General features: G+C 44.0%; 1 protein-coding gene across 2 annotated transcripts in view; it reads left to right on the top strand.

The window, feature by feature from the left end:
• tcerg1l (transcription elongation regulator 1 like) overlaps positions 1 to 22,991 on the top strand; it is a 773,510-nt gene that overhangs the window by 686,625 nt on the left and 63,894 nt on the right. The gene's annotated exons all lie outside the window — the stretch shown is intronic.

The raw sequence follows: 22,991 nt of genomic DNA on the forward strand, positions 1-22,991 counted from the left end.
AGCGAGCAAGGAAATGTTAAAAGAATTAAAACCTATTCCCCCTAACTCCTGGCTAGCTATAAAACTCTCCGACTACTCCCACTGAGTTCGACCCTACACCCAGCACCGTTGCCAACTTCACCCACTGGGCCTGAGATCTGCCCCCTCCAGACTTGACCTCTGACCTTAGCCTGACTCCTTAGAAACCCGTAACCAATGACTACTTCCCTTGACTCCAACGGAGCTGACGACGTCTATCCCAAACCCAACTCTGCCCGCCAAGCTGCCAAGACCAGATTGCCTCTACCTTTCCCCACCCTTAACCCCGATCCCCACAACAAACACCTCATTCTCAGCCAGACCCAGGTAACAAAGGTATAGATTAGATTACCATCAGAAAATAAGCTGCGGTTGGAGTCTAGGTGCATGAAATTAGTGTACGTGGTCTTGATTCTGGAGCAAGTATGTAGTTGGAAGCTCATCACTGGGTCAAATGGAAGGTGAAGTTGCAAATGTTTTGGTTCAGCCTTAGGCAGTAATTTAAGAGAAAGATGCAGTTTCTCTCTGGGGATTGGACTTATGCCAGGAACTGAAGACTGAATATTGGAGGAAATTTCTGCTTGTTCAGTATTGACTTACAGGTGAGTGGTGACATAAATCGCAGGTATGTGGCAGAATTGCAAGAAGCGATGATGAGATCCAACTAGGTGTTTTCACTCTTCATGTGGAACCTGATGTGTTTCCAATGATGTCATGAAACAGTAGTGCTTAAATGAGAAGTAGGAGGGAGGCAAGGATAAATCCTTGGAAAACTCTAGAGGTAACCATGAAGAGACACATGCACGCAGAATTCTTCGCACATTTAGATACCGGTATATGAGAATGGAAATAGTCAAATTGCTTCCTACCCAACTGGATGGTGAGGGGGATTGGCATTAGTGGAGGAGGGTGTGGTCAACCATCTAAAAACCTGCAAATAGTTTAAGAAGAATGAAGAGATGCATAAGGACACGTGAGATTGGTGCAGGAGCAGGTCACATGACACACCAAGACTGCTCTGTAAATGAGTATGATGATACATACCATGAACCTCAATTCTACTTTCCCACCTACTTCCCATATCCATCGAGAGACGGCAAACCTATCCATCTCAACCTTAAATATATTCAGTGGTGAAGAATCAAAAACCTTCTGGGGTAGAGAATCCCAAAGATTTGTAACTCTTTGAGTGAAGGTGTTTGTCCTAACTTCTGTCATAGAGGACCATCTCCTTATTGTGACATTGTTCCCCAGGCCTACCCCACTGGTTTTAGATTCCCCAGCCAGTGGAAACAACCTTTCAATGTCTACTCTGTCACAGCGCTTCAGAATCTTGTTTCAATTTGTTATATTTTCAGGTGACCGCTCTTCATTTTCCATTTCATCTACCTTTTCAAAATGTGTAGCCTGGTGTATTCCGCTTGGTTACCTTATAATGGTGATTAGCTCTGAACCTCTATTGGTGTCATTAGTTCAGCATTCTTACTGCAGATGTTTCACATGTAGAGATAAAGTGACTTCAGTTTTTTTAAAAAATATCATTCCCTGCATTCACCTCATTTTCTAATGGACTTATGCCATTAAACACTGTCCTTCCCTTTCACAAACAGCTTGGTTTTACCCACAAAGATACACCTTCATATTGCCTCTACTGTTACCATTGGATTTCTAAATCTGCCTTCACCAGTATCCTCCTTACTGTCTGTTAGTCTAAAGCCATTTTTCCACACACTGTCTAATCTGTGATGCATTCTTATGTTTGTGCAATTTGTCCCTTCCTATCACATTCTGATTATTACCTATATCAGTACCTTGCACGAAGGCCATGTCTTTTCTCTTTGACTTTTCAAATTTTCCTCCATGTAGCCTCCCCACTCCTACCCACCCCCACCCCCCATCAGTTTAAAACCTCTCAACAGTTATATAACATGCTAGGTCACTGCTCCCAGTGAAGTTCAGATGAAGACCATGCCAATGGTACAGCTCCCTCTATCCACAGTACTGATGATAGTGTATCATGAATATAAACTTATTTCACACACACCACTCTTTGAGCCAGACATTCAGCTTCTGATCCGAATTACCCCATGTAAAATTTGCTCATGACTCAGGTTGTAATCAAGGTGGTTCTATTCTTAGGTTGAGGTCCTTGCTGCCCCCAGTAGGATCCATTTCCTAATCCTGTGGTCCTGTGTGCACCATTAAGTAGGTCAGACTATGTAAGGTTCTACTGATTCCCCCACATTGCGGTTGATCACCTGTGACAGAAGTGAAAATGCTTAATTCAAATAGTCGGCAAATATTTGGATGTTGTTTATTATCGCAATTGCACTTCTTACTTTGGTGTTTGCTGCAAGAACAGTGATAGGCCTGACCTAGACCTGAATGTATGAACGAGGGAAACTTTTTCACTTGCTTTGCTGTTGGTGGCTTGGGCTTGATGTTTAATTGGGTATCCTTTCCTGTTTCACTACCCACTGATATGTAAGTCAGCAAGCATCTCTGACAAACATTTCAACATCTGTTTGGCCAAATAAGGTCAACATTCAGAAAAAGGGTCAACACACTTGGAATAACTCCACAGACGCAGGTATCCCATCACCAAGTCACCCTTTATTTACACAGTTAAAAATCACATAACACCAGGTTGTATGATGGATGGTATGGAGCTGAACTTATATGATGAATACCATACAAGTTCAGGAAATAGTCAAACTTACTGCTGGTAAACAATGGTCCATTATCTGTAAACAATACTTCCGGGAGTCTGTGCATTGCAAAAGATGCGAGTAGTTTTTCTATTGTCTCCCAGTGTTTGACAAATGAACTCTATTCACATCCAGCCACTTTGAGTGGGTGTCCACAATGATTAAGAACATAGATCGCATGAAAGGACCTGCATAGTCAGCGTGTAACTGAGTCCAGGATTTACCTGGCTATTCCCACATATGTGGGGGAGCTACTGGCGGTAATTTTGTCCTTGTTGGTACTTGAGGCACTGCCCCACTAATGCAGCTATGTATGAATCCAAGCCTGGCCAAGAGACATATCTTCTCACCGACATCTTCATTTTAGATACCCTTGAATGACTCTGGTGGAGTTCAACCTGTATCTTGTGGGGACCTTTGTTCAGGACACTCACTCTTGCTCGCCATAATAATATGCCATTCTTTACTATGATGTGGTCTCTCCCAGTCCAAAAAGGTTTCAATTTGGTTGTGATGGTCCTTGCATTCCCCCCATCACCAGCAGTGGTTTCTGTTTTGCCAGGATCAGATCTTTCTGCTTCAAAGTCTGATGTTGTCAGCTGTGACTGGAAGGGTGTCCAGAAAATTTAAAACCATTACAGACTCTTCCTCTGCTGGTACCACCAGTGGTGTATCTGGCAGCAGGAGATGACTCAATGCATCCGCATTTGCTATTTGGCCTCCAACTTGTGTTCCAACTTGTAATTATACACACTTAGTACTTGAGTGCGTTGCCAAAGTTGGCCTGAAGGTATGAGTGGCAATGTCTTGTCCTTTTTAATAGACCTAGCAGGGGGTTGTAATCTGTTATTATTACAAATTTATGTTCACAAAGTTTTTGGTGGAACTTCCTGACTCTAATTATGTCCACTAAACATAATTTCCCTGGGATGTTCTTTTAAGGATATGTCCAAGTTCTCTAAGTGCCCCTTGTGGTCTTCCCTGTTACTAGCACATCATCCAGATAAATGATGACCTGGGGTAGACCTTGTAAAATGATCTGTATCATCCACTGGAAAATGGCAGAGGCTGATGATACCCCAATGGCAATCTCGGATATTGGTACAAACCCTTATGGGTATTAATTGTAGCATACTTCTGGGAATCTTCATCTAACTGCAATTGCAAGTACAGATGGCTCATGTTCAGCTTTGTGAAGGATAGACCTCCTTCCAGCTTTGTACTTACATCCTCTAGCTAAGGGGTTGGTTATTTATTGGCACTTTACTGTTTAAAATCCTCACAAAGGCAAACTGACTCTTGGAGCTTCACAATTGATGCAACCGGTGCTGCTCGTTCTGCAAACTTTCCAACCCTCAGATGTCTGCCTCTGCTTTTGCCTGTGAGACAAATGCCTCTGTATGGGCTTTGCAGAATCATGGAATTGCTTCCCGGTCAACTTGCAAAGAGGCCTTTGCTCCTTCGATTGTCCCTATTTCTTCCTGAAAGACTTCCAAGTATTTGATTAGGACTTCACTCAGGCAGCCATTTTCTAATTGAAAAATATGGAGCCAATCTAGGTGAATCTCTCTCGATCAATTTTGCCCCATCAGGCTTGGACCCAAGCCTTTTACTACAATCAGTGGGAACTGAACTAGCTGCTTCTCATAAGACACCACAACTGAAGTTGTCACCTTAATCTGTAGGGGCTCCCTCATATAGGTTCTCAGCCTGCCCGAGGTCTTGCGCAACTTCAGGGTTGGAGTCCAGAGTGAATTTTGTTAAAGACTGGTTCTGCAATCACTGAAAGAGCCAGGCTGTATCGACCTCCATTAGAACTGGGTGACACTTAACCACACGTTTATTTTGATTGGTTTGGATTTGGACATTGCTATACAACTTAACTATTCCAAACCAGATGTAAGTGGACCTTTCAGGGTATGCACTCTCCTAGAAACTAGCCTATGAGTTTCCATACTCAGGTTAGCTTTAATAGAGGTCTCTTGCTGTCTTATGTCTGCAAACTGACAGCAACTATAATGGCATTCCTGCCCAGATCTTGAAGAAAAGTTTAACTGTTTGGCCAAGGCTTGGCTTTGTTTTGCGGTTTTGGTTTGGGCTGACCTAGAGTCCGTCTATTCAGTTATGCAATTGCCTTCACTCAACTGTTGTTCCACAGACTCAATCAGACTGTGAGGGTATCCACTTCCATTTGAATACCCTGCAACTCCTATGCTCCACTTCCCGCATTTTCCAATTATAAAGCCAGTTGGAATGTCTGTTAATGTCCAGTTGGGCTTCAGCTAATAGGTGCTTTTGCATGGTTGTAGCATTAATCCCACACACCAAATGATCTTTCAGCATTTCCTTAAGGGTTAAACCATAGTCACATACCTCTGCCAGTCATCTTAACCTAGTCAAAAATTCCAATACGGATTGTAATTGCCGAGTAAAAAAGATAGCTTCTCGAATCAGAGGAGAATTGGGGTCATAATATTTCTTAACTAAATCCATCAATTCTTGAAAGATTTTAGTGTCTGGTGCCTCATGGAAAGTTAGGCTCCTAATAACCAAAAAGATGACAGGTCCACACGCTGTCAGGAGAATTACTTATTGTTTTCATCTGCCTCAATGTCATTTACCTGAAAACAAAACATATTCTTTCTACATACTGGGCCCAGTCTTTCCTGGCAGGATCAAATGAGTCAAGCTTCCCAAATAATGACATGATGCCAGAAATGCTTAGCCCAACTCAAAGACAACTGTTGCAAGTGAATTTCTTCAGGAGTGTGCTTTTCTCTCATCACCTTGAGATAATTCCACTAAAACCAGTATCCCATCACCAAGTCACCCTTTATTTACACGTGGAGAGTCCTTGACACTGAACCAGCTCCCTCAGAGCCAGCTCTCAGAGTGAACAAGATGTCTGACACTCCTGTTTATGTCTGCCAGCCAGGGCTCCCTGATTGGACCAGATTAACAGCCCCAATCAGGAAACTCATATTCTATGAAGTCCGTTTAGCTGACCTCGTTACAATTGCTACATGCTAATAAATACAAAAATATTGCACATATATATTTTATTTCCATTTTGTTATGGGGATTTTCATTTTGTTTGATCACTATTAATCACTGGGACTGAAAATTGCTACAATTAGCCTTAAAAAACGGGTGAGGATTCTGATGAAGGGAATGGTTGGTGGTGCAGAAGGAACATGAAAGGGAGTTACTTTTAAGGGGATGTCAGTTCATTATGCTCAAAAGATATGAACATGAAGAGTTCCATTTCGAGTGTGCTGAAATTGGACTAATGACACCTGGGGGAGAGCTGAATTTGAAAAATTAAAACATTACATTGTTAAATGTAGCATTAGAAAAGGTATTCTTTGTGGAAAAATTGTGAAAGTTATGGGATTAAAGAAAGGTAAAAAATGAAAATCAGCTGGCTAAAGAAACAAATGAGATTGAGATTTATGGGTGAACAGCCAAGATTACTTCATTACTAAGCAGTCGTTCATTTTAATGTTCTGTATGACAAATTCATAGCCATCAGTTCTCAGGATGTGCTGTTATATTTGTAATGTTTACAACTTATACACCCAAGTAAACTGCATATGGCATCTGTAGGAATGATGCTTTTTAAGTACCATTAGATCACATCAAAAATCTCAGTAATTGCTTTGAAATGTCTTCCCTGCAGTATTATTATGGTAATAATGAGCATTGCAGCATATTTTATGCCTGAATAGGGGACCTTCAGTTGATTAAAGTATTTGGTCCTTTATTCCAGCATGAAATATGTTTGAATCATTATTATATTCATTCATAAATAATGGTGATTTTAGAAACGTGGGATATATATATATCTGCCTCATTGTGCTTAAGCTGTTTTAATGGGGAAGAAATTCAACACATATAATTTCTTTATGCTGTCCCAAATTTATGTTGTTATCTGGTGTGGTTTAATTATCTCCAACTTGAGTTGTACTAATGTTATTTTGGCGTGGGCTCTTTTGAGCTTACAGAATATCCATTGAAAAGAGGAGTTCAGCTCCTGAGGTAAACAAATTGCGGTTGTCGGATCCCAAACATGTAGTTAAGATATAAACAGACTAAAGCTTTTTTTTTGCACTCACCAGAGCAATACAAGGATGTCAAATGTAAAACCCATAAATTGGGGAAAATGATGCTGGTAAGTCAACTCTGGCTAAGAAGTTACCATGGAAACAACACCAAGGAACTATAGGCACTCCAAACTCCTGGATAATTTGAAAAAGGCGCAAGGCTTGAACCTATTCCTTTCAGTTGCAGAGAACTAGTCCCTATATATGAATGTGTGCTGCTTCAAGCGAGCATGACTGTAGCACATAATGAGCTTGACTGATTATCTTAAACTGATCATTAGTCTAGCTATTACTGCACTCAGAATTGCTCAGCAATACTGTAATCACAGGCTCACATCTCAGAGTACTGCAGTCAAAGTTTTGTTTAGTGTTTCTTATTTGCAGCCTTGTTGAGTACATTCTGTAATCTGCCGATTACAAACAACCACAGGAACGTATCATTTGATTCAATAAGACAATCACTGGGACATGCAGCCTGCCTGTTTGACATTGCACCAGCACTGAACTTCAGGATGTGATCACACCCCAGTCTCCTGGAGTAAAGTTGTTACCTTGTGGGCCATTTATATCGAAAAGGATTTGCCAACGCCGGCTTCCCACTTCATTGGCCCTAATATTTGATTGTCATTTCCACTGAGTGAGAGAAGCTTGGTTCCATCCATTTCACGTTGTAGTGTAGGAGAAACTTGGACCTTCTAAAGATAAAGGCCCATGTATTTTCCATCCTTGGTACATGAAATATTCATATAGATATCCCAATACAAATCATATCTGTTCATTTATACATGCCCATAGGATAGAGACCTCCACCTTGTGTGAACATTTCACTTGGCCTCATTACTAATTCTACATAGGTTTCCTTTTTTTTGAACTATGTTAGTGACTGGAATGGTTAATTATGGATTTCATACTGTCAGCATTGGTTTTAAGGATCAAAGTTATGATTATGTTATTTGGGCCAACATTTTCCACAGATGATTCTGACCACAAGGAATGTAAATTTATATTTAGCCCTGTACTACAGCATGATGATAATGGAGTTTCTGGTGCAAGCTTGAACAAGGTGGTGATCTTGCTCAGCAGCAGTGTCAATGGAAGTCAGCAACCCTCAGTAAACGTCAGACTGGACCTAGCAATGTGTTTTTAAGAAATCTTTTCTCTCTTAGGAATCTGCATGTCTTCATAGATTGGTTTCCATCAGTAGGCCGGGATCATTTTAATGAGACCAGTGATCTCAGTGGGCCTATTTCTATGCAGCTCGCCACCAAAGTAGATGTAGATGTCAATTCACTGCAACACTAACAGCAACCTTTATTTAGGCATGGAGAGGTGGAGGTGAGCATAAAAAAGAAGACAGAAAGCCATGGGCCAGTTAGTCTAACATTTGTCATTGGGAAGATGGAATAATTGGTCTAAACACAAAGTGGCTGTCAAAATAGCCGCCTGCTCAAACAGGCCCAGTATTATCAGTTACTGGCAACAGACATCCTATGGCCCAATGGGTCAGTGTAGCGCGATCAATGACGTTATGTTTTATGTGTAGTGACATCACTGACTGAGCATGTGCAGTTGGCTCTACTGAGACCGAAATTCTGTATGTCCAAGGGAGCCTGGATCTGAGAATCCAAGAGTGGAAGAAAAGGCCAGGAAATTAATACTGACCATTGAGCATTACACCTGGGAAGCTCCTCATGAACTCCAGGCTGAATTTAGTTGTGGGGAAGAGTGAATTGGTGATGGGGAGTGCTGTCAGCATTGGGGACTTCACTCATGGTTCACTGAACACCTGATGGCTGGCTAAGTAGGTTAACTTTCTGGTTGGAAGGCAACTACATCTGCCATTTGACAGTGACATAGCAGTGCTGGGTGGAATTTCTGAGCCTCTGTACTCCCTGTGCCACCTAGAGGTGGTAATTTTATGACACACATTTGAGAAACTGCTGGTCTCCATTATTCAGGGAGCAGGACTTTTCAGAAAATTATAACCCAAGCAAGAAATATAAATGGGTTCTTGTAAAGGCAAAATTCTGTCTAACAAGTTTATTCGAGTTTTTCGAGGATGTAACAAACAGGGTGGCTAAGGGAAACCAGTACATGTACTGCATTTGGATTTTTCCAATTGCATTTGATAAGGTCCCACATTAACAATGTCTGTGCAAGGCAAGAATCCATAGTGTGGGAGGTAATATATTTGCAAGGTTGGAGTTTTGGCTAACTAATAGAAAACAGAGAGTCAGGATTAATGACTCATTTTCAGGTTGGCACAGTATAACTAATGGCACATCACAGGGATCAGTGCCAGATCCTCAACTACTTACAATCTATATTAATGACTTGGATGAAGAGACTGAGTGTAACATAGGAAAAATAGCTGACAATTTCTGAGTGCCAGTCTGATGCTGCTCCCCCATGTTGTGAACTGTGGCAGCTGCCTCTCTCTTTGAAGGAATGGGGGACCTGGAAGGAGGTCAGTGTTCCTCTAGCCCCTGTCTTTGCAATAATGAATGAAAGCATCCACGAACTGAGTGATGGAGAGGTAAACTGGGTGCATACCAGATCCTGACTATTCTCCACCAACTGGTTCATGGAGGCTGCAATGTGCTTGTATCCTGGAGCTGCAACATCAGCTAGAATGTGAGCTGACTTCACTCCCTCTGCTCCCAGTCTGTGAATGATCTCTGACACCACTGGTGGAAATTCTGCTGCTTGCCTCTGCATCAGCTCCTTAATGAGGGTGGGGGTGGGGGAGCGGAGGGGTGTCATCTTTCTGCATCAGCTCCTTAATGAGGGTGGGGGTGGGGGAGCGGGGTGTGTGTGTCATCTTTCTACATCAGCTCCTCAGTGGGGGTGTGGGTCATCTTACTACATCAGCTCCTTAATGGGAGTGGGGGTGGGGGAGCGGCGGGCTGTCATCTTACTGCATCAGCTCCTTAGTGGGGGTGGGGGAGCGGCGGGCTGTCATCTTACTGCATCAGCTCCTTAATGGGGGCGGGGGGGGGGGGGGGGGGGGGGGGGGGGGAGTGTGGGGAGGAGTGGGTGTCATTCTTTTTTCACTTTCTTTCATGGGATATGGATTTTGCTGGCAAGGTAATTATTGGACTTGAACTAAAAGATTTGTTGGATTCCTTCAGAGGACAATTAGCATCAACCACATTACTGTGTATCTGCAGTCACCTAAAGATCAGATGAGGAAAGAACAGCAGATTTCTTCTCCCAATAGGAAACAAGTCATCCAGGTAGGTTTTTATGACAGCAGTGATAGATTCATTCCTGAGACTAGTTTTCAATTCCAGCTATGTTAAGTGAATTGAAATTCTACCACATACCCACAATCATTAGTGCGCTGGATGACTAGTCCAGTGACATTGCGCTGCTCTCTCTCCCCAGTACTGGGTTCAGCATCAGTCCTCTAATGTCAAAGATCATTTCTTCCTCTACTAGGCCTCAGTTGTATGTCAGTACTGTGCTCACCAGATTGTTAACCAAGCCTACATTAGATACATTACCCACCAAGATGTATGGGTCTGCAATGTTAAAAATCACACAACACCAGGTTATAGTCCAACAGGTTTAATTGGAAGCACACTAGTTTTCCGAGCGACGCTCCTTCATCAGGTGATTGTCACCTGATGTACGGGTCTTCAATGGAGGAGGATGAGGTGGAATGTCTTTACACTCCTGGGGCTTTGGCCTAAAATGTCGATTTTCCCGCTCCTCAGATGCTGCCTGACCTGCTGTGCTTTTTCAGCACCACACTCTCGACTGGAATGTCTTTACAGTCCTTCCTCCAGAGAACCCAGTTGTTTCTCCTCAGGGGTGTGTCGTGGGGAGCTGTTAGAAATGAAGCTGGGGGTTTTTTTGGTTCTCTTCATCTTGACTTGAGATTAGGCAGAGAAAAACATGAATGTCTATTAGTGTGATAAGCCACCATCCTTACCCAATTAAAAATCACACAACACCAGGTTATAATCCTACAGGTTTATGTGGAAGCACTAGCTTTAGGAGCACTAGTCCTTCATCAGGTAGTTGTGGAGTATATCACACAACACCAGGTTATAGCCAACAGGTTTATTTGGAAGCACTAGCTTTCGGAGCGCTGCTCCTTCATCAGGTGGTTGTGGAGTATCTCATATTCCATAAACACCTGACGAAGGAGCAGCGCTCCAAAAGCTAGTGTTTCCAAATAAACCTGTTGGCTATAACCTGGTGTTGTGTGATTTAAAACTTTGTATACTCCAGTCCAACACAGGCATCTCCAAGTCATCCTTATGCAGGGTTTTATTAAGAGTTTGCTACTTGATGTGCAGGTGCAAGTGGCCACTGGGAAGCTTTATTCATGAAATAGCTATAAGTATCCAATTTCCCCTTAAGCATAGGCACATTTTTTCTTGTTTGCCTGCCAGCCCTCAGCAGTCTGTTCCTCAAAGTGGGTGAGGAGCCTGATCTCTGGCATCCCCCTACCATTGTCTCACAGTTATTTTGCGCATCCTTCTGCAGAAGGAAAGAAGCATTACGATGCAGTAGCATGGGTACAGATCAGAGCTGTGAATCCCCACAGTGATGATTGTCCACGTGAGTTCCTGTAAGCATACTGTGGTGTGGGGGAATATATGAGTTAAAATGGTTCTGACTGAAAGGTTGTCAAAGAGCGAGAATTGATGGAAATCAATAAAGCTTATATGATGTGAGTGCCTGATATTCCTTTGAGGTGTTCATCTTGAAGATAGCTTTTGTGATTGTGACCTTGACTCATGCAAAGGCCATCAAATCTGTCAGTTCTCACAAATAAGCTGAAAGGTCAGTGAGCTGGAAGTGCATGAACTGCTGAGTGTTAGTTCCTTTTACTCATCAGGTCATGAAGCTTTCAGTAGACAGTAGTAATTACCCGACCTATGCACAGCAGATTATTTGTCCTTTTCGGCACAAGGTCCAATAGTTCAGCTTGTAGGCCAGAACAGCTGCAATCTGTCTCCACAGTTCCCAAGTTACAGGCGATCCCTAGCTTGCTGTGTTCTGGAGTATGTTTGCAAGTTGATTTGTCCACAGGTTAGAACAAAATGCAGGATGGTTTAAAAACAAGAAATGTTTGGATGGTGGATCTGTAAATACAACCATTCATAAGTCAGATGTTCATAAGTGGGGGACACCCTGTTCCTTAGTTCCTTGCATTGGACATTCTCCCCACCTCCCAATACAAATACTCCTTGAGATTATGCTATCAGAGCCCTGGCCCGAACCCCATCATTGGATCAGGCACCCACAAACCACAGCTGCTGCTACGCTCCCAGATTCAGGCTCTTTACCTGGTACCATAGTTTGTTCTAGAATGCCTGTGAACTAAATTTTACTCAGCCTGTCTTCTGGGCAGTGATCCTGGTAAAAAAAATGGAAATGTAGACAACACCCAGGTTAAATGTTTCCAATTTTAATCCCTGCCCCACCCCAACCCATAAACCCCAATTAATATGTGGTACCCCATTATCTGAACTGGTCAAAACTAGGACCTACAGAAAAGAAAAACTAATTCTAACTTATGGTGGAGCAAAGTGAATTAATGTAAAAGAAATGATCCATAAATGGCTTGATCCCTGAATGAATAGCAAACGCAATGGAAAAGGCACATGATAGGGTGAAATGTGTTTGGTGTGTTGGAATTGGTTGGTTAGCCAAACATGACCTGTCATTCAAAAGAAATGTGACTGAAGCAAATTAAACCACACATTTAGCAGTCAGTATGGCCCTTCCATCACAACGGATAAAGGTGAAACTATAGTTGGTCAGCACCAAGACAGTTAATCAATGCTGGAATGTAAGAACATGACCACTGCTTGGAGGAATCACTTTCCTATTTTATGGTCAGATACTGCTCAGAAGCAAAAGTTGGTTGATTAGTGATAAAATCAAAGATGAGCTGGAAATGCTCACTATCGAAAGGATGTTATGACACTTGGAAGGGTTCAGAAAAGATTCACAAAGATGTTGCCAGGGTTGGAGGATTTGAGCTATAGGGAGAAGCTGAATAGGCTGGGGCTGTTTTCCATGGAGCGTCTGAGGCTGAGGGGTGACCTTATAAAGGTTTATAAAATCATGAGGGGTAAATAGAGAAGATCTTTCCCTGGGATGGGGGAGTCCAGAACTAGAAGGCATAGGTTTAGGGTGAGAGGGGAAAAATTTAAAAGGGTCCTAAGTGGCAATTGTTTCACACAGAGGGTGGTGTGTGTATGGAATGAGCTGCCAGAGGAACTGGTGGAAGCTGGTACAGTGACAACATTTAAAGGCATCTGGATGGGCATGTGAATGGAAAGGGTTTGGAGGGATATGGGCTAAGTGCTGGCAAATAGGACTCGATTAGGCTAGGACATCTGGTTGGCATGGACTGGTTAGACCGAAAGGTCTGTTTCCGTGCTGTACATCTCTATGACTCTATGCTGTACATCTATGGAGAGAGGAAGACAATATCAGCATTCCCAGCCAAGTAGGTTTCTTCTTCAGATTTTTGTTTCTGATTTCCAGGGTGCTCAGTATTTTGCTTTTGCTTTAGCAACCAGTTTGTGAAGCTAAATTTCCTCATTTAGTTAGATAGATCCAAGCACACGAGTCGACTATCTTAGAATGTAAGACAAAATAACTACTGAGCTTAAGCCAGCACTATTTTAAAAAATCTTTATTTACCTCATTAGACAAGGAATTTCTAATGACCAAAAGTGGGTGGGATGTAAAAATTTAAGTTAAATATGCATTTTTTAAAATAAAAGTTTTAACCTAACCAAAGTTAAAAATCACACAACACCAGGTTATAGTCCAACAGGTTTATTTGGACGCAGTAGCTTTCGAGGCGCTGCTCCTTCATCAGGTGGTTGTAGCACTAACGCTCCGAAAGCTAGTGCTTCCAAATAAACCTATCGGACTATAACCTGTTGTTGTGTGATTTTTAATTTTGTGCACCCCAGTCCAACACTGGCACCTCCAAACCTTAACCTAACCAAGCATCTAACCTTCATAGAAGATAATATAATGAACAGAGAAATGCAGGATTTAGAAGCAGATATAAGCTGTCTAGCCCATTTAAACTAATTCACCATTCAATAAAATTCTATTTCATCTGATAGTTGTTGCAACTCCACTTTCCCGACAGCCTCCCATAACCTTTGACTCTCTTGTCTATCAAAACTCCGTCTGACTTTGCCTGTCTGATCCTGCCTTCAGTGGTTTCTGGGAACAGAATTCCACAGACTGATGTTCCTCTGAAAGAAAAAAACATTTTTCCTCATCTCTGATAAGGCAAAATACTGTGGATGCTGGAAATCCGAAACAAATACATGGGATGCTGGAGAAACTCAGCAGGTCCGGCAGAGAGATTTTAGTTTCCATTTCTGTTAAGGTGACTTTTTTTGTGAAAGGTCAGAAGTCATTTAGGACAGTGGAATAAAGGTAGCCTTTCCAATAAAACAAGAGGATTAACCTGAATTGACCCAATCAGCGACCTGGGAAGTTAATTGCTGAACGTTTACAAAGTTGAGTTATGATCTAGAGGCAGGAAAAACTGCATCTCATGAATGTGCAGAAAGTCAGAAATCTTAAAGTGAAGAAGGGATTGATACTTCTTGGGAATGAATGTTTATAAACATAATGCTGGGAAAAGAATTGTGTCTTTTTGCTGTTTAAGATGAGATCTTTTCAAATTGACTTGTACAGGCATAACTTAGTTTTCTTTTAAAAATTCATTTTGTGTAATAAACTTAGGATGTTTTGTTAAAAGTATCTTTGTAGCCTCATATGAATATGTTCAGTGATCCCCATGGTAACCAAACCATAAAAATAAAACATAATCTATCAAACCACGTTTCACTCTAAGATCTGACATGTCCAATATTACGATCATCCAGGATAATAATGCACTAAATTCTGTAATCTCTATTAAAGTAAATTGCTCATGTGATCCACAGCCAGAGAAATTGGGCTTGACAGAAGATTGGCCAAACTCAAATAAACAGCAGCAAGCAGTTATCAGCACAGAGAACAGTACAAGCCAAGGTCAAAGAGGTCACAAAGGGGAAACCAGTTACAACCATACAGAGGGTTGTGTGTTGGAGAAGTTTCAATCAGCCTTTTTGCCATCTTGACTTCCAGCCAGTATCTGAGCATGGTGCACTTTCCATCTCCCTGGCATAGCAAGAGTGAAGGACTGGCACAACCCCATTGGATGATTTGAATCCTGCTCATGACCTTATTGGCCAAAGGCCATAGAACATTCTGGAAGGTCTGGGGCAAGGAGGATACAAACATACACCTGGAAGCCATCCCCCCAGCAAAGACCCACAGCAAGATTCATGACATAAGACCGTATGGCAATCCAAGAAGTCCCTGGAGAAGATCTGCCCTGACCTGCAAGATCCACCTTCATGGAAGAGAGCCAGCTCTACATCAGAGATGAAGGAGATTCTGACTGCCCAGCTCAAGCATGTGGGTCATTGAGGGTAATATCCTTTCTCAGATGGATAGAGCTAAAGAGACAGAGAGAGTAAATATTGTGGGAATTGGGCAAATGCTCACCCAGTGTTTCTAATAAGGAATATTTTGTTAATACAATCAAGTTGAACTGCAAACTGAATTCTATAGCCTATTATTTGCTTTATCGACAAGTGCGCTTGGGTAAAGTAGTTTTAATACATAAACTGGTCAAAGCACAAGACAATACTCATTGGAGCATTGATACAAACACAATAGTCTTCTTGTGCACTGTAACAAACCCCTGGTCAATAAATTGCTGCATTGAATACATGAGTGCCTTTCCAGTTTTGCTTGTGGGCCAAGATAAGTAAGAATGCTTATCTTGGCTGTTTAAATTGACCTGTTCCCTCACCTTGATGGAATGTCCCTGATTAGCTCTCTAAGCCAGGAGTTAAGTGTCAACCTGAAGTCACATGTAGGCCTGACCAGGTAAGGATGACAGACTTGTCTTTGCTGAAGGGCATTTGCAAACCAGATTGTTTTTTATGACTACAGATTTTTTGTTGAATTCAAATTTTACCGTGTACAATGATGGCATTTGAACCCATGTCCCCAGAATATTAGTCTAGTGACACCAGCATTGTGCCACTGCCTTTCCTATGGGGAATAGAACTGCAACATTCAGCATTTAAAATGTTTCTGGCATTCGTTCCTGCCAGTGGCACATCAGTGTTATCCCGCGTGACAGACTTCAAACGGAAATGTTTGTTTGATTAGATTAGATTAGATTACTTACAGTGTGGAAACAGGCCCTTCGGCCCAACAAGTCCACACTGACCCACCGAAGCGCAACCCACCCTGACCCATTCCCCTACATTTACCCATTCCGCCACCGTGCTGCCCACTGCCACCGTGCCGCCCACATGTGTGTGCTTTTTGTCTGCCTTATTGGGAGAATGGCAAAAAGAAACTGGCCAAATGATGTTCTCAATTTACTTGTCCTGCAATAAACCCTAGCAAGTAAAATTTAAATTCACCCTCTCTAAACACTCAAATTGATTGTCATAGAAATTTTAAAAGCATCCAAGAGGATCAATCCAACATTTTGTACTGCATTTACACCCCATTTATTGTTGAAATGGAGTCTCAAGTTAGATTTATGCTGCATGTTTAATGTTGGTACAAATTTGAAATCACTTTGCATCTAATTCGGTTATGTAAATTTGCTGTTATACTGCCAACCTCACCATTTTGTGTCAAATCAATGAATAAAGCTGGAAAATACTCCAGATACTTGAAGTTAGAAAATATCCGCTGAAATCCAAAAAGAAATCAGAAAATGTTATTACTTTTTTTCGTTGGGAAAGCCAGAGGAGCAATCCATTAATTTCACATTGTTATCTCAAGTGAACTGATGATGTGTTTTGGTGTGATATTAATGTGTCGCCACTGCCAATAAAGCAGTGGGAGGGTGATGCTGGGTTAAAGCTAACAATATTGATGCGATCAGTGCAGGGTTCAATTCCTGTCCCTGCTGAAGTGGACTCAGTCTGCCTCCTTGCCCTACCTGCTGTAAAATTCACAGGCACTTTGTTATGATGAGAGAAATAATTGTCAAGGACTTGCCTTCAGCCACAGAACTGGAGAAGAAGGATAGATGAATGGAAAGTTTGCCAAGCAAGTCATTGGCATTCACCTGCGTCTTTCTCTCAGCAACTAGTTATTTTTTAAAAAAGAAGCTGAATAAAAACTAATCCATCAGTGCATTTACACATCCAAAAATCAGGCAAATTCGCCTTTTTTCAAAAAGATCTTCATTAAAAACAGTAATCTCTGTCAGTTGTTCCTCTATATTTAGACAATATATAATTTGCTGATGTGAAAACGTGACTTTAATCTTTAGTTTTTCAGAGATGCGTTCTCTCACAGCAGCTTGAAGTCGTCTTAATTGGTTTTTTATCACTTTGATTTTTTTTGAATGCTCAAAGTTTCCAAAGAGCTGATTTCAAGGTGTAGGGGGTAAGGAGCGATACGGGTGATGGGGTAAGGGGGAAGTTGGGGTGAACGAGGGAAGGGCAGTGAGGGCGATGGGGGATGGGGCAGTGAGGGCGATGGGGGATGGGGGCAGAGATGGCAGTGGGGGCGATGGGGCGATGGGGGCAGTGAGGGTGATGGGGGCAGTGAGGGGGATAGGGGATGGGGCAATGAGGGCAATGGGGGGATGGGGGCAGTGAGGGCGATGGGGGATGGGGCAGTGAGGGCGATGCGGGGATGGGGCAATGAGGGCGATTGGGGGAGATGGGGGGAGGGGGGCAGTGAGGGTGATGGGGGGGATGGGGAAGTGAGGGCGATGGGGGGACGGGGCAATGAGGGCAATTGGGGGATGGGGGCAATGAGGGTGATTGGGAGGGGTGGGGGCAATCAGGGCGATGGAGGGAAGGGGGCAGTGAGGGCGATGGGGCGATGGGGGATGTGGGCAGTGAAGGCGATGGGTGAATGTGGGCAGTGAGGGGGATGGGGGCAGTGAGGGGGATGGGGGCAGTGAGGGCGATGGGGGATGGGGATGGGGGCAATGAAGGCAATGGGGGGATGGGGGCAGTGAGGGGGATGGGGGCAATGAGGGCGATTGGGGATGGGGGCAGTGAGGGGGATGGGTGGATGGGAGCAGTGAGGGCGATTGGTGGATGGGGCAGTGAGGGGGATGGGGGCAGTGTGAAGGATCGGGGGATGGGTCAGTGAGGTGGATGGGAGGATGGGGGCAGTGAGGGGTGTGGGGGGTGGGGGCAGTGAGGGCAATGGGGGCAATGGGGGATGGGGCAGTGAGGACGATGGGGGGGATGGGGCAGTGAGGGTGATGGGGGGATGGGGACCGTGAGAGCGATGGAGGGATGGGGGCAGTGAGGGTGATGGGGGGATGGGGACCGTGAGAATGATGGGGGGATGGGGACAGTGAGGGCAATGGGGGGTGGGGCAATGAGGGTGATGGGGGATGGGGGAAGTGAGGGTGATGGTGGGGATGGGGGCAATGAGGGAGATTGGGGGGATGGGGGCAGTGAGGGGGATGGGGGGTGGGGGCAGTGAGGGTGATGGGGGATGGGGACACTGAGGGCGATGGGGGGATGGGGGCAGTGAGGGTGATGGGGAGATGGGGCCAGTGAGGGAAATTGGGGGGATGGGGGCTATGAGGGTGATGGGGGGATGGGCGCACTGAGGGTGATAGGGGGATGGGGGCACTGAGGGCGATGGGGGAGATGGGGGCAATGAGGGCGATGGGGGGATTGGGGAAGTGAGGGTGATGGGGGGATGGGGGCAATGAGGGTGATTGGATTAGATTACTTACAGTGTGGAAAAAGGCCCTTCGGCCCAACAAGTCCACACCGCCCCGCCGAAGCGCGACCCACCCATACCCCTACATTTACCCCTTACCTAACACTACGGGCAATTTAGCATGGCCAATTCACCTGACCTGCACATCTTTGGACTGTGGGAGGAAACTGGAGCACCCGGAGGAAACCCACACAGACATGGGGAGAACGTGCAAACTCCACACAGTCGCCTGAGGCGGGAATTGAACCCGGGTCTCTGGCGCTGTGAGGCAGCAGTGCTAACCACTGTGCCACCGTGCCGCCCATCATGGAGGGATGGGGTAATGAGGGCGATTGGGGGGATGGGGGCAATGAGGGCAATGGGGGGATGGGGACAGTGAAGGCGATGGGGGAGTTGGGGCAGTCAGGGAATGGGGGAATGAGGCAGTGTGGGCAATAGTAGAAGGGGGCAGTGAGTGCGATCGGGGATGGGGGCAGTGTGGGCAATAGCAGAAGGGGGCAGTGAGGGTGATAGCAGAAGGGGGCAGTGAGGGCGATGGGGGAATGGGGGCAGTGAGGGCGATAGGGGAAGGGGAGGCAGGTCATTGGGAGAATGGGGGCAGTCAGAGCGATGGTGAATGAGGTGGTGGTGATGGAGTGTGAGACCATGTTCATAGAGTTTGAACCTCTCATGTCAGGTCCCAGAGAATGTCAGGGACGGGAAGTGTGCTGTCAGAGACAAGGGTTCGACTCTGAGTTGGTGCTTGTGGTCTAGGGGAGATAAAGTTTGTTGGAGTCTTTTTAATAGTTACTCAGGCGTTAGTCTTGGAATTTAATATTCCAATTTTTCCTGAGTGATCTTCTAGTTAACTATAACTGAACTCTCCGATTGCTCCAATTTAAATGGATACATTTGGGAGGTTCCAAGTGTAATCTTCAATTTCCCAGTCAATACATGCAGAGTCTGTTATACAACGACCCACACCCAGAAAAGACTGCTGTCTTGCTATCGGAATATCCAGATCAAATTGTCTGAACCAATTTTAAAGAAATGATCACCGGAACTGCTGATGCGAACCATTGTTTCCCTGCAGTTCTCATTCCTCATGATCAGAATCGTGCGTTTCTTTACCAGTGATGCTTCTGGCAAACTTTAGAATTCTTAACACATGAACAATAAATTGGCTGCTTTCTTCAACATGTCCCAAAGATAAACATTCATCAAAAGTGAAAGTTTATGCTAAGTACCCTTTTAGACGGAGTTGTCAAATGCTGTGTGATTACAAATAATATCCTTTCACATTTTGGAATGTGATAATGCTCTCTAATGAGAGTGCAGTTCATGGATTCAAAATGGCCTCATTCTGAACAGTGAAAGCAAATATTTAATAAATCATAACTTTTTATCTCTTGAAATGTAATTGCTTACCAATCAAAAAGAAATTATGTTTCATCAGGATCTGAGCTCTATAAATGTTGCATCGCAAGAAAAATGATTTTGCTCTGTTGGCAAATGCAAATCCATGTTGCTGCTGGGTGAATTTTCAGCTGCTACTCTGCAGACCATTTATCTTGCTGCATTGTGTTTGGTAGCCTCTTGGAATGAGGACAACATTTGCTCATGGCAAGAATCTGTGCCTAGAGACTTTTAACTTGGACAAGCTGTTGTGTTGTCACTCCCACACAGTTACTCCCATTTGACTGGCAAAATACTGTGAAAAAAGGGAATAGAGACAGTGATGCAGCAACTTTTACCTGAGTGATTTGCTGTCAGTGTGTTATTGAGATTCATATAGCACAACTAAAGCAATGAATGTGCTATAAAATACTTAGCATAGGCAGAGTATAAAAAAGTCTATGGCAATGTGTGTTCGTCTGCTATCATCATCAAGCAAGGAAATCAATTCTGGTTCAGTAAAAAAATGCAGGACACGCAGGAACTGCACCAGACTGACCTAAAAATGGGGTGTCAACCAGATGAAGCTACAACACAGTACTTGCATACCAAACAGTATATGATTGACGGAACTAGATGATCTGTAAAGACCAAGTCTTTTTTTTGATTTTTTTGCATTTTTGATTGTTGACTAAAACAAGAAAGGTCTGTTTCAAAAACCAAAGATTGCTGCATTTATTAAAAGCAAGTTACCTGACCTCATTGTAAGTACTGTTTACATTGCTGTTTGTTCAAGCAGTGGGGTGGGGGGAGTTGTCCAGTTGCAGACAGGCTGGAGCAAGGAGTGTATACAAATGGAGATTCAGCTAGTAACCGATTGGTCTGTGGAATGGTGACCTCTTGTTGATGACAAAGGCCACCTAACTACCAACAATTATATGACTGGCTCCCAGACAGAAAAGCTGAACAGCTTGTGGGTGTGAATGTTTAGGCAGAAGGCATCATACTTCCAGAAGGAAGGAGCTGTCCTTTCTTTGTAGTAAACACCACGTCAAGTCTGAAGAAAGCCAGTTTATTTCCCTCATCAATTGCTGTGAGCTGTGACTTTTAACTGATAAGTAACAGACAGAATTAGTGTGTTCCATTCATACTTTGCCTCGTGCAAGCAAGTGAAAGTACCTGGAGAAGGAATGTCAAGTTGCTGCAAGTCCTGACAGCCAGAAGGATCATTTCAGTGACCCTGTGGACAGTGAACTGCTTTCTCAGTCTTTCCCTTGGTCCCTTTTTGGTTGTTTTTGGATTAATGGTGCTGGAAGAGCACAGCAGTTCAGGCAGCATCCGGAGGAAGGTGCCAGGATGGGAGGGTGGGTTGTAGGGGGGCGTGGACCTGACCAGGTAGTCACGGAGGGAACGGTCTTTGCATAAGGTGGAAAGGGGTGGGGAGGGAAATATATCCCTGATGGTGGGGTCTGTTTGGAGGTGGCGGAAATGTCGGCAGATGATTTGGTTTATGCGAAGGTTGTTAGGGTGGAAGGTGAGCACCAGGGGCCCTTCCACCCTACCCAGAACACCCCTGGTGCTCACCTTCCACCCTACCAACCTTCGCATAAACTAAATCATCTGCCAACATTTCCGCCACCTCCAAACAGACCCCACTACCAGGGATATATTTCCCTCCCCACCCCTTTCCGCCTTCCGCAAAGACCATTCCCTCCGTGACTACCTGGTCAGGTCCATGCCCCCCTACAACCCACCCTCCCATCCTGGCACCTTCCCCTGCCACCGCAGAAACTGCAAAACCTGCACCCACACCTCCTCCCTCACCTCCATCCAAGGCCCTAAAGGAGCCTTCCACATCCATCAAAGTTTTACCTGCACATCCACCAATATCATTTATTGCATCCGTTGCTCCCGATGTGGTCTCCTCTACATTGGGGAGACTGGACACCTCCTAGCAGAGCACTTTAGGGAACATCTCCGGGACACCCGCACCAATCAACCACACCGCCCTGTGGCCCAACATTTCATCTCCCCCTCCCACTCTGCCGAGGACATGGAGGTCCTGGGCCTCCTTCACCGTCGCTCCCTCACCACCAGACGCCTGGAGGAAGAACGCCTCATCTTCCACCTTGGAACACTTCAACCCCAGGGCGTCAATGTGGACTTCAACAGTTTCATTTCCCCTTCCCCCACCACACCCTAGTTCCAAACTTCCAGCTCAGCACTGTCCCCATGACTTGTCCTACCTGCCTATCTTCTTTTCCACCTATCCACTCCACCCTCCTCTCTGACCTATCACCTTCATCCCCTCCCCCACTCACCTATTGTACTCTATGCTACTCTCTCCCCACTCCCACCCTCCTCTAGCTTATCTCTCCACGCTTCAGGCTCTCTGCCTTTATTCCTGATGAACGGCTTTTGCCCAAAACGTCGATTTTGCTGCTCCTCTAATGCTGCCTGAACTGCTGTGCTCTTCCAGCACTACTAATCCAGAATCTGGTTTCCAACATCTGCAGTCATTGTTTTTACCCTTTTTGGTTGTGTCTGTTTGTATGTGTGTGTAGAGAGGGAATTTTATAAAGGCATTTAATGATTAGTTATATGTAGGTGGTTCCCATTGTTTATTTATAGCTAAAATCTATTTATTTGTTTAAAAAAAGTAATTCTTGTTAAGTACAAAAAATACTTGATCCAGGCTTTCAGTCAAACTGGGTCTAAAAGACAGATAAATTGTTGAAATTTGTGTATTTTAATAATATCTCTAACTTTTATGATGACTGCTGAAATAATAGGTTTACAAATTGGAAAAAGGAAAAACATTGAGACCAGATGACAAACAGACATGAACACGAGTAAGGTTCAAGTGTACCAATCTTTGCAGGGATCAGATTGAGAAACATAGCAGAAATGGTAAAGTGGGTCTGACCTTGTATCGACATCAAAGCTTGTTGTATAACAGTATAATAAATTTGTGAATTCCAGGCATTGCAATTGATTTGCAGCATGGAAT

The sequence above is a fragment of the Chiloscyllium plagiosum genome, unplaced genomic scaffold (genome assembly GCF_037043375.1).
Source record: "Chiloscyllium plagiosum isolate Xiang-an unplaced genomic scaffold, Cpla_swu_hap1 HiC_scaffold_22, whole genome shotgun sequence".
Lineage (NCBI taxonomy): Eukaryota > Metazoa > Chordata > Chondrichthyes > Orectolobiformes > Hemiscylliidae > Chiloscyllium > Chiloscyllium plagiosum.